The sequence below is a fragment of the Palaemon carinicauda genome, chromosome 32 (genome assembly GCF_036898095.1).
Source record: "Palaemon carinicauda isolate YSFRI2023 chromosome 32, ASM3689809v2, whole genome shotgun sequence".
Taxonomy (NCBI): Eukaryota; Metazoa; Arthropoda; class Malacostraca; order Decapoda; family Palaemonidae; genus Palaemon; species Palaemon carinicauda.
In genome coordinates this window covers 20,081,940-20,091,939 of record NC_090756.1, presented here as the reverse complement: position 1 = coordinate 20,091,939, position 10,000 = coordinate 20,081,940, and the positions used below count along the sequence as shown (strand labels likewise).

At 33.2% G+C, this 10,000-nt stretch overlaps 1 long non-coding RNA gene across 1 annotated transcript in view; it reads left to right on the top strand.

The window, feature by feature from the left end:
• The window catches only part of LOC137625721 (uncharacterized), a 72,420-nt gene that overhangs the window by 59,097 nt on the left and 3,323 nt on the right, over positions 1 to 10,000 (top strand). Inside the window, exon 3 of the long non-coding RNA XR_011040884.1 lies at positions 1,302 to 1,379. This is a non-coding gene — a long non-coding RNA (uncharacterized lncRNA). The remainder of the gene's footprint in view (positions 1 to 1,301; positions 1,380 to 10,000) is intronic.

The window sequence follows — 10,000 nt, the reverse complement described above, 5'->3', positions numbered from 1 at the left end:
TTTTTTTTTTTTACAAACTTATACATTTTACCAGCATTATCCTCAAACACTCAACCAATAATTGTGCCGTTTTTAGCATATGATGATAATGAATTATATTACTCTATGGTCTCAGGTATATTAAAAATAATCATCCATAAAAGACTGAATTTTAGCTTAGTCCCCCATATGCATCCATTTTCCCTAAGTGCTTTTCAGACTGAAGTTTTGTTGAGAACTTATAATGAAAATTTGGGTCCCTCAAGAGATTTACTTTGGTCTCTCCTCCAGTTCCCTGACTTTACCCGTTTTCTATGAATATAATTATCCCGTTTTCTTTAAATACTTATGATATAACCACTGTTATAGGGATCATACCATTTTCTTTACCTGTCACCAGTAAATACTGGTACCTTGAAATAAAAATAACATTTAATGTATTGAATGATTTAATATTTAATATTTACATTAGTTTGTCTTTTGTTAATATACATGGACTTATATATACCCATTTATCCCACTTATAAGAATTATATTTCATTAATTGTATGTGATATATTCATTTATTGTCTTGCTCTTTTAATTTGTCATTATTTCAGGTGGTGAACCAATGGTAATAATCTTAATTTTTGATTGATATAGAACTATATGTTTTCTATGTAGAAGTAGATAAATGTATGCATGATGTCTAAGTAGAGTTTTTATATATTAATGTTTTGGTAACATGTTTTGATATATATATATATATATATATATATATATATATATATATATATATATATATATATATATATATATATATATATATATATATATATATATATATACACAGTAGTACACACATTTTTGCGTTCACATATATATATATATATATATATATATATATATATATATACACACACATGAGTATATACATACTTTTATGCGTGAGCGTAAAAGAGTGTGTACTACTGTGTGTGCATATATATATATATATATATATATATATATATATAAATATATATATATATTTATAGTTATATATATGTATATATGTATATATACATACATATATGTACCTATATACATATATATGTACATATATATATATATATATATATATATATATATATATATATATATATATATATATATATATATATACACACACATATATATATATACATACAGTAGTACATATACTTTTACGCTAACGCATAAATGTACGTATACATACACGTATAAAAGTGTATATATTCGTTAGTATGTACGTATGTAAGATAGAACGTATATTTATACCATTGTCACAGTAGTCTCTGCATAATCTATTCTCCGCCTCTCAGCAATGTGCGCCTGAGTCACCCGGACATGCGAAAGCTCCTGTCCAACCCTTCAGAGAAAGAATCCTACAAGCACGCCGTGTAAGTTGTTTAGAGTGATCCTCTGGCTCTGTCTCTGTTTATCTGGCTCTTGAAAAAATGGCTCTGTCTCTGTGGCTCCCTTTTTTTTTTTCATAATTTCCTGTTCCATGTGCTACATCTCCTTGCTCAGCGTGTTTTGTTCCGTCCTCTCCTCCTCTGTGTTTTTTATGCTCTCTCTCTCTCTCTCTCTCTCTCTCTCTCTCTCTCTCTCTCTCTCTCTCTCTCTCTCTCTCTGTCAGGCTCTTGAAAATGGCTACCTATGTCTCTCTTTTCATCTTATTCCCCACTGGGCCTTGTGTCACCTTCCATCATTCCGTTCTATGACTTGCCTTTTCCTTGTGATCTCTCTCTCTCTCTCTCTCTCTCTCTCTCTCTCTCTCTCTCTCTCTCTCTCTCTCTCTCTCTCTCTCTCTCTCTCTCTCTCTCTCTCAACTTTATATTCATACCTGTCTTCATTATTCTTTAGCTTTGTTTTTTCTCCTCTCTAAATTCTCTCAAGAATCTCTGATTCTGTGGTACTTTTGGTCTCCCTTTTCTCTTGTCTTTCTCTAGCTCTATCTTATAATTGCTTTCCTTATATGTTTATTCCTTATCCCTTGCATCCCATTATTCCGTCCTCAAATGCGTGGTTCCTCGTTCTCTTCCTGATAATTCCACAACTTATATTTTCATTCCAAAATTCTTGCTTTACTCTTCTTTGGATGTGCTTGCTGACAAAGCACTTTTTTTTTAATGCCAAGCATTACCTATTCCTTTGATTCAATCCTTACCTTATCTGTTGTCCCCCCCTGAGGACAAGCTGTAAGCATGGACTTGGGAGGAGTCCTCCAAAGGGTGATGAGACCTTGCCAAGGGCAGCCATTTGTAATTTGTTGTTGCCTAAGGGTGCTAACCAAAATGGCGTCTGTTTTGGTCGCTTTAAATTCTTTTTTATTTAACGGCTTTCCAATTAACTCGGTGAGTTTGCTTTATATTAGAAGTCTTATGGAGTGATTGATGCAATTGGTAACCTTGCCTTTCGTTATTAACAGTTAATAATCCGGTTCTAGTTATTAAGTTGTTATTGAATTATTAACATCCATTAGTAACTTGGTTGTTTCCTTACCGACAAAAATTAGTTATTAAGCTTTCTTAGCAATAGTATTTTAAGTGTGACATTAACATTATCATCAATTAGCAGGGACTAATTACCATTAACTTGAGTTATTTTAATGATAACTAATACTAGAGTAATTAACTGTAAGTATTGATGAAAACAGTATTTAATAGTGAAATTTTATTCATTAATTTTTTTTTATTTTGATGATTGGTATTTAAATAGTTCAATATGTGACCTTGATTCTCATAAACATTAAAACCAAAATTTATTAGACAATTTAATTTTTTTTTTTTAATTTTCATTATTTAAGTTTATTACTTTTATTATACATTGATTTTTGGTTCTTAGAATCCAAGTCATAATATTTTTAGATATACATTTACCAAAACAATTAGGATGTTACGGCCCAAAATTTAACAATTAAATATTTTTTCATCGAAAATCAAATAAATATTACAGATTTATTTAAATTTACAACTTTTATTAAACATCATTTTTTTTTTCTCTTGCAAAAACCAGGTCATAATCAATATTTTTAAATATACACTTACCAAACCGATTATGACGTCACGACCCAAAATTTAACATTCGACAAAAATTTTCATCGAAAATCAAAAAAATATTAGACATAGATTTATTTAAATTTACAATTTTATCATAAATTTTTTTTTGTGTGTGTGTAAAAACCAGGTCATAATCAATACTTTCAAATATATACTTACCAAACTGATTATGATGTCATGACTCGAAATTTAGCGATCGAAAAAAATTTTCACCGAAAATCAAAAATTTTTAAACAGATTTATTTCAATTTACAATTTTATTATACATTAATTTATTTTATTCTAATTCTTTTTTTAAACCAGGTCATAATCAATATTCTTAAATATACACTTACCAAACCGATTATGACGTCACGACCCAAAATTTAGCAATCGAAAAAAATTTTTCACCGAAAATCAAAATAAAATAATAGATTTAGAATTAGAATTGGCATTGCCTGATGACGCTTCTGTGTCTAAATGATCCGTGAGTGGTGTTTAGATGTCTCTGTTTAGAACTATCGTGTAAATTGCTAAAAGCTGTTGTGTTTAGAAGAGATTTGCGCTGTGTAGAGGCCTGCCAGAAACTGTGTTTAGATATCGCAAAATTTTTTATGATTAGATAATTATGTAATTATGTAAATATGATGTTTATATAATTAGGTCATTTAATTATATTTCTATAATTATGTTTATAGAATTATTGTTATATTCATATAGAATCTAACTATATAATTATGTTTATATGATTATATTTATAAGATTATATAGTTATATTTATATAGAGTATAATTATATAGATTATAATTATATAATTATATATATGATTATATTTATAGAATTATATAGTTATATTTATATAGAATCTAATTATATAATTATATTTATATGATTATATAACTATTGTTATGTAATGCTATGAATAGATTTTTATGATTATTTGATTATATAGCCATAATTATATAATCAGGTTTAAAGCTGCTAAATTTTAGTGTTTAGGTTTATTCAATGTTGTGTTTAGAAAAGCTAGTTTCTACATAACTATAATTATGTAATTATATGAATATATTTTTATAAGTAATTATGTAACTATAATTATATAGTTATGTTTAAAGCTGCTAAATTTCAGTGTTTAGATTTATTTGATGGTATGTTTAGAAAAGCTAGTCTATTTTCATAGGTATGTGTAGCTCTTGACTATAGTCGCCACAGAGCATCCGGGTGAAATAAGCCACGCCTCCTGATGACAACATTGCCAATCATGACGTCTCCCGAGACAACGTAATTGGCTATGTCGTCATCAGGGGGCGTGGCTTATTTCGGCCGGAATCTTTGCGGCAACTATAGACAGACAGAAGCATTGGTTAGAAAATCATATTTCTAAAAATTGAAAAGAATAGTTTAGAAGGGCATGAAGGCGTGCTTAGATTAGTTTTAGGTGGCACAGATGCCGAATTTTAGAAATTTGGACGGACTAAAACTAACGTTTGGAACGAGAAATTAGTTTTTAGATGGCCAAGACTTACGTCTTGAGTCATCGCATAGCTTTTAGTTAGGCTAAAATATATATTTAGGTTCAACACACAGATCGTAGATGGACTAAAATATTGTTTTATAAATGACAAGAAGTGTGCATAGATAGATGTAGAATTGTGAACTTTGTTTTTAAAAAGTTGAAAGATGTTTAGAGTAGTTGAAATATAAGCTTAGAAGTGCATATATAGATGCCTAGGACTTGAGTAATATATTTCCGGCGCAGACGGAATATATGTTTAGAAAAGCTGTGATCTGTATATCATCTACACAATTAATGCTTTTGATGGGTTTAAAAAGTCTGTATATAGAAAGGCTAAACCCAATGCTTAGAGGCTTGTGAATTCATGTTTAAATGGACAAAAAACTATGTTTACAGCCGCTTAGAAATACATCTAGATGAACTAAATGCTATGATTAGACTAGTTTACCAATGTATTTAAAAAGACCTAATGCTACATTATATGGTGCCTAATCATATTTAGAAAAAAAATAGAGCTTATTGCTGGAGTGGCTTCTGTGTAGTCTTGTTCGTTTTCTAAAAGCTTAACGAAGCTCGGAAAAGCTTTAGAAAAACTCTGTGGAAAGTTTGAAATGTATAGCTGAGCAAGAGCAATGTGGCCTGCTGTCTTGGTCCGAGGTTGCTCTGGAGAACAAGGATAGCAATGTCTTTGCCTGAAGATCTTCTATCTTTTTCTCTAATTCTTTCACGCTCTTTCAGGTTTCATATTGATTTCTTCATTAATTTTTCATTCTAATAAAGTGTATTTACCTTTTTACTAACTGTTTTATTGTTTTGTAGGTTCTCCTTATGAATGTATGTATTATAATCATGTTGTACATATCAAAAGTATCTTGGAATTAGAGTAGTTTCAGCATTTACTTATTCTGTGGTCGATTTTATTTTCATCGGGTTTTCCTTCCTTAGGTTGTTAAATAACTCGTGTGTATATAAAACTTCCAAAGGTTAATAAGTCATTCTAATTATTTGCAAACTCATAAAGCTGTTTCCCCCTGTACAGTCTGATGTTGTTAGTAAAGGCCACACAAACTTCCAGTGGGTAGATTATTTATATATTTGTCCTCTGACTGTATCAGAAAACGTCTCAATCTTCAGACAAATGATCTTCGGCATCTTTACCAGATAATGCTTCAGAATCTTCAGAGGATTGATTGAGAGCATCTTTACCAGAGAATGTCTCAGAATCTTTAGAGGATGATTGAGAGCATATTTACCAGGAAATGTTTCAGAATCTTCAAAGGATTGATTGAGGGCATCTTTACCAGAAACTTTTTCAGAATCTTCAGAGGATTGAGTGAGGGCATCTTTACCAGGAAATGTTTCAAAATCTTCAAAGGATTGATTGAGGGCATCTTTACCAAAAATTTTTTCAGAATCTTCAGAGGATTGATTGAGGGTATCTTTACCAGGAAATATTTCAGAATCTTCAGAGGATTGATTGAAGGCAACTTAACCAGAAAATGTGTCAGAATCTTCAAAGGATTGATTAAGGGCATCTTTACCAGAAACTTTTTAAGAATCTTCAGAGGATTGATTGAGGGTATCTTAACCAGAAAATGTTTCAGAATCTTCAAAGGATTGATAGAAGGCATCTTTACCAGAAAATATTTCAGAATCTCCAGAGGATTGATTGAGGGCATCTTTACTAGAAAATGTTTCAGAATCTTCAGTGTATTTATTGAGAGCATCTTTACCAAAAAATGTTCCAGAATCTTAAGAGTATTGATTGAGGGAATCATTACCAGAGAAGGTTTCAGAATCTTTAGGGGATTGATTGAGGGCATCTTTACTTGAAAATGTTTCAAAATATTCTAAGGATTGTTTGAGGGCATCTTCACCAGAAAATGTTTCAGAATCTTCAAAGGATTGATTGAGGGCATCTTTACCAGAAAATGTTTCAGAATCTTCAGAGGATTTATTGAGAGCATCTTTACCAGAAAATGTTTCAGTCTTCAGAAGAATAATCTTATTCATCTTTACCAGAAAATGTCTCTGAATCTTCAATGGATTGATCTTCGGCATCTTTATTAGAAAAGGTTTCTTGAGGTCATCTTTGCCACAAGGTGTCTCAGAATCTTCAGAAGATTACTCTTAGGCATCTTTCCCAGAAAATTTCTCAGAATCTTCAGTAGATTAATTGAGGGCATCTTTACCAGAAAATGTTTCAGAATCTTCAAAGGATTGATTGAGGGCATCTTTATTAGAAAATGTTTCAGAATCTTCAAAGGATTGATTGAGGGCATCTTTATTAGAAAATGTTTCAGAATCTTCAAAGGATTGATTGAGGGCATCTTTATTAGAAAATGTTTCAGAATCTTCAGAGGATTTATTGAGAGCATCTTTACCAGAAAATGTTCCAGAATCTTCAGAAGAATGATCTTAGGCATCTTTACCAGAAAATATCTCAGAATCTTCAATGCATTGATCTTCGGCATCTTTATCAGAAAATGTCTCTGGATCTTCGGTGGATTGATGAGTGCATCTGTACTCGAAATTGTCTCATAATCTTCAGTGGACTGATTGAGGGGATCTTTACCACAAAATGTCTCAGAATCTTCAGGAAACTACTCTTAGGCGTCTCTACCAAAAATGTTTCACAAACTTCAGAGGGCATCTTTACCGGAAAATGTTTCAGAATCTTCCAAGAATTGATTAAGGGCATCTTTACCAGAAAAGGTTTCAGAATCTTCAGAGGATTGATTGAAGACATCTTTACCAAAATATGTTTCAGAATCTTCAGTAGATTGATTGAGGGCATCTTTATTAGAAAATGTTTCAGAATCTTCAGAGGATTTATTGAGAGCATCTTTACCAGAAAATGTTCCAGAATCTTCAGAAGAATGATCTTAGGCATCTTTACCAGAAAATATCTCAGAATCTTCAATGCATTGATCTTCGGCATCTTTATCAGAAAATGTCTCTGGATCTTCGGTGGATTGATGAGTGCATCTGTACTCGAAATTGTCTCATAATCTTCAGTGGACTGATTGAGGGGATCTTTACCACAAAATGTCTCAGAATCTTCAGGAAACTACTCTTAGGCGTCTCTACCAAAAAATTTTCACAAGCTTCAGAGGATTGATTAAGGGCATCTTTACCAAAATATGTTTCAGAATCTTCAGTGGATTGATTGAGGGCATATTTACCGGAAAATGTTTCAGAATCTTCTAAGAATTGATTGAGGGCATCTTTACCAAAATATTTTTCAGAATCTTCAGTAGATGGATTGAGGGCATCTTTACCGGAAAATGTTTCAGAGACTTCCAAGAATTGATTGAGGGCATCTTTACCAGGAAAGGTTTCAGAATCTTCCAAGAATTGATTGAGGGCATCTTTACCAGGAAAGGTTTCAGAATCTTCCAAGAATTGATTGAGGGCATCTTTACCAGAAAATGTTACAGAATCTTCAGAGGATTGATTGAGGGTATCTTTACCAGAAAATATCTCAGAACCCTCAAAGAATTACTTTTTGACACCCCTACATAAAAATATCTTTGATAGTCTTCTGAGCATTGCTCCCCTTGATATCCACGAGAAACAGCCCATCCCATATTCCTCAGAATAACTGCTTATTATAGCCTCAATCTAAAAATGTCTCCGAATTTCAAGAGGAATAGCTCAAGAGTCCCAGAATCTGGGTAGGATTATGTAATGTTTTCTCTACAACAAATTATGTTAGAATCCATGGAATAGTTTTTCGCTGTGACTGTGATTTTTAGAGGAATGGGTTCTTGTGGCAGCTCTTATTCCTTCAAACACCTGACTGAGATAGGCACATGAGGAACTGAGGATGTACAAAATAACAGCAATGATACTGAGACAGACACATGAGGAACTGAGGATGTACAAACTAACAGCAATGATACTGAGACAGACACATGAGGTACTGAGGATGTACAAACATACTGAGACAGACACATGAGGTACTGAGGATATACAAACTAACAGCAATGCTACTGAGACAGACACATGAGGTACTGAGGATGTACAAACTAACAGCAATGATACTGAGACAGACACATGAGGAACTGAGGATGTACAAACTAACAGCAATGCTACTGAGACTGACACATGAGGAACTGAGGATGTACAAACTAACAGCAATGATACTGAGACAGACACACGAGGAACTGAGGATGTACAAACTAACAGTAATGATAATGAGACAGACACACGAGGTACTGAGGATGTACAAAATAACAGCAATGATACTGAGACAGACACATGGGGAACTGAGGAAGTACAAATTAACAGCAATGCTACTGAGACAGACACATGAGGAACTGAGGATGTACAAACTAACAGCAATGCTACTGAGACAGACACATGAGGAACTGAGGATGTACAAACTAACAGCAATGCTACTGAGACAGACACATGAGGTACTGAGGATGTACAAACATACTGAGACAGACACATGAGGTACTGAGGATGTACAAAATAACAGCAATGATACTGAGACAGACACATGAGGAACTGAGGAAGTACAAATTAACAGCAATGCTACTGAGACAGACACATGAGGAACTGAGGATGTACAAACTAACAGCAATGCTACTGAGACAGACACATGAGGTACTGAAGATGTACAAACATACCGAGACAGACACACGAGGTACTGAGGATGTACAAAATAACAGCAATGATACTGAGACAGACACATGAGGAACTGAGGAAGTACAAATTAACAGCAATGCTACTGAGACAGACACATGAGGAACTGAGGATGTACAAACTAACAGCAATGCTACTGAGACAGACACATGAGGAACTGAGGATGTACAAACTAACAGCAATGCTACTGAGACAGACACATGAGGTACTGAGGATGTACAAACATACTGAGACAGACACATGAGGTACTGAGGATGTACAAAATAACAGCAATGATACTGAGACAGACACATGAGGTACTGAGGGGTGTACAAACATACTGAGACAGACACATGAGGTACTGAGGATGTACAAACTAACAGCAATGATACTGAGACAGACACATGAGGTACTGAGGATGTACAAACTAACAGCAATGATACTGAGACAGACACATGAGGTACTGAGGATGTACAAACTAACAGCAATGATACTGAGACAGACACAATAGGTACTGAGGATGTACAAAATAACAGCAACGATACTGAGACAGACACATGAAGTTCTGAGGATGTACAAACTAAAGAGCAATGAATAACCCTCTAGGATAGGTAATGACCAGTGAATTATTAATGCTTACTAAATAATAATGCCAAATGTAATAGGAGGACGCCAACACCATGGATGAACTTAATAATAATAATCATTATTATCACCCATTTTCTGTGCCAAGGCATGTCTAGTCCCCTGGTCGAACTGACTGTCAGCCAATTAGAAACGGACTTCAGAGGAATAACCTACTTTTATAAGATATGTTGAAACAGCTGTTCTC